This window comes from Moschus berezovskii, chromosome 4, assembly GCF_049115385.1.
Source record: "Moschus berezovskii isolate FMDL1 chromosome 4, NW_MosBer_1.0, whole genome shotgun sequence".
NCBI lineage: Eukaryota > Metazoa > Chordata > Mammalia > Artiodactyla > Moschidae > Moschus > Moschus berezovskii.
Window position 1 is genome coordinate 124,866,605 of NC_142463.1, and position 3,437 is coordinate 124,870,041.

Below are 3,437 nucleotides of genomic sequence, written 5' to 3' on the forward strand. Positions count from 1 at the left end.
TCTCTGAAAACTCCTCTATGTTCTGCCTATTCATCTCTCTTTCTCCCAGTCCCTGGCAACAACTGTTCTTTTATTGTCTCCATAGTTTTGTGTTTTTTAGAATGTCATATAGTTGAAATTACACAATATGTAGCCTTTTGGGATTGACTTTTTTCACTTAACAGTATACATTTAAATTTCCTCTATGTATTTTCACGCTTGCTAGTTCATTTCTTTTTAGTGCTGAATAATCATTGTTGGGTGTACCATTTATTAACTCTTTCAACTATAGAACAACTTCTTGGTTGCCTCCAAGTTTTGTCAATTATAAACAAAGCTGCTGTTAACATCTGTGTGCAGGCTTTTTTTGCAGACATAAGTTTTCAACTTATTTGAGTAGTACCATGGATGTTAGATCATGTGGTAAGAGTATGTCCAGTTTTGTAAGCAACCATCAAACTGTGTTCTGAAGTGGCTGTATCATTTTGCATACCCACCAGCAATGAATGAGAACTCCTATTGCTCAGCCACCTCATTAGCATTTGATGTTGTCAGTGCTTTGTTCATGCTAATGGGCACATAATGGTAACTTGTTATTGGTTTAACCTGCTTCTCCCTGATGACGTATGATGTTGAGCAGCAAAGTTCTTTTTTTATCATATGTGAGGTACCACATTCACAGGTTCTGGGGATTAGGGCATGGGCATATTATTCAGACTATCACAATTTTCTCAATATTAATTACATGAAAATGAAAATTTTGATTCCTCAATCTAAAGCTGTACCTCTGTAGACTCCTCTCCCTGCATCCTTCCCTATCTCAGTAAATTGCCCTCTTACCTACTAACCGTTCACCACAGACACTTGATTCCTCACTATCTCCCTCACCCCACATCCAGTCCCTCTGAAGTTCTGTCGTATCTACTTCTAAAATGAATCTAGATTTCTATCATCTGTCTTTGTGGCTACTGCCACCACCCTAGGATAAACCAGCGCCATCTCTTGCCTGAACCACTATAATAACCCTCTAATTTTTCTCTTTTCTTCAATTCTTGACTTTTACTACTTTATTCCCTATAATTTGTCCAGATTTAAAAAAAAACACAAAGCAAAACATGCTATCTTCCTGCCTTAATACACACTAATAGTTTTGTATCTCATGTAGAATAAAATTCAAATTCCTTTGAAGATTTATAAGACCCCTCTTAAAGCACATCTCACGGTGATCTCTGTACCACCATGTTCTAGCCACGCTGGCCTCCTCATGGTTCTTTAACTGGCCCAAGCGACACTTCTCATATATGCCTCCTCTGCCTGAAACTCTTCCTCCAACTCTTCTCTAACTAAATCCTTGTCATCTTTTTTGTTCTCACCTGAAATGTCTCCTCCTCAGAGGAGACTCTCCATACAACACCACCTAATTAGGATCCTCCCCACCCTGCATTTTTCTCCGCCATCTCACCCCTTTACAGTCTTCATAGACTTATCACTACTGGTAATTACTCAGTTCAGTTCAGTTGCTCAGTTGTGTCCAACTCTTTGTGACCCCACAGACTGCAGCACACCAAGCTTCCCGGTCCATTACCAACTCCCAGAGTTTACTCAAACTCATGTCCATTGAGTTGGTGATGCCATCCAACCATCTCATCCTCTGTCGTTCCCTTCTCTTCCCGCCTTCAATCTTTCTCAGCTTCAGGGTCTTTTCAAATGAGTCACTTCTTTGCATCAGGTGGCCAAAGTATTGGAGTTTCAGCTTCAGCATTAGTCCTTCCAATGAATATTCAGGACTGATTTCCTTTAGGATGGATTGGTTGGACCTCCTTGCAGTCCAAGGGACTCTCAAGAGTCTTCTCCAACACCACAGTTCAAAAACATCGATTCTTCGGCACTCTGCTTTCTTTATAGTCCGACTCTCACATCCATACATGACCACTGGAAAAACCATAGCCTTGACTAGCGAACCTTTGTTGGCAAAGTTATGTCTCTGCCTTTTAATAAGCTGTCTAGGTTGGTCATAATTTTTCTGCCAAGGAGCAAATGTCTCAGTTGTTTATATTATTCATCTTCTCTGTCAGATTTTTAATTCCATGAAGTCAGGGTCATTTCTGTTTCATTCATTGTTGGATGTAAAGCTTAATCAGTATCTGGCACTTAGTAGGCACTGCATACTGTTTGTATACCATACTTACTCTGACTTTATCTTATGTTTTTGCTTTTATCTTTCTTTTCTTTTCATTTTTTGCAGCTTTCTGTTGTAGCAAGAGGACAACTCACAAGTCCCAGCATCTACTTAGTGTTGGGGAGGTGGAGCTGTCTCTGCCATCCCCATGTATACTGTGTGTACTCTGTATCATGTGTAAAAGAAATGTTTTCTACTAGTAGTATCTCCTCAGGGAAGGTGGGGATTCACCTCCGAATGCCAGATAGGCCATAAACCATTGAAGGGGAAAACCAGAATGCCTTTCTAGATTTAAGATTATAATTGCATAATAAGGCAAAAAGCTTATTTTTCAATCACTGGGGACAGAGTGCTTCCTTAGATTAATATGGTGCTAGAAGGATTTTTTCTCCTTCTGGCTAGGATTGGAAATAGGAAATATTTGGGCTGTGGATACTAGGGAGGAGGAGCAAAGTTCAGAGCTCTTCTGCTTGTGGGAGGCAATGAGGGACCTTGAGATGAGCAGGAGACTACACCTTGAGAGGTCTGTAGGATCCTTCAGGAGAGAGATGGCCAGTAGGGGATATCCTGGGATAATTAAGTCCTTAGCTCTTTTCTCCTGATCTCTGACCCTTGAGTGGATGGCACACAGAGCATCTTCCTTCCTTCTGTGGTACAGTTGTCATATTCCTTGGCACAATGCCCTTGGCCTTCCATATATTCTATTCTATTCAGAGCTAGTGGTTAGGTTCTCAACTGTGTCAGGAAATCCTGTATTGGCATCAAGGTTTTCAATCCTTCATTTTCCCTATAGATACCACAAGCCATGATTTATACACAAATGTGATTTGCCTGATTGTTACAGTCTGGGCCCACAACAATTTTAATTAACTGGAAAATGGTCCTCAATACACTGATTAGACCTCTTCAGGTACAGCAAGATAAAAGCCTGATAATTTGGATGGAGTACCCTTCTTAAATATCTACTCTATACACAGCAGCCAATGGGAAAGCCAGGCTTTCTCCCACCTGATCCAGTGAGTAATTAAGAGAGGGCTTTTTCTTCCCCACCTCTCCCCTCCCACCCACCCCCAACTAAAGCTTAACAGGTTGGTGGTATAATTTGTAGACTTTCAGGGTGTCGTGCTAGGAGCTTAGGCAAGAGACTAGGCATCTCTTCCCTAGCTTCCCAGGCACTGTCCAGCTGGCTTTGAAAAGCAGGCAAGTTGACAGGAGGAAAGAGGTGGGAGCCGACAAAGTAACTACCATTTCTCAGCAAAGTTTGAGAGGGGCTGTGGCC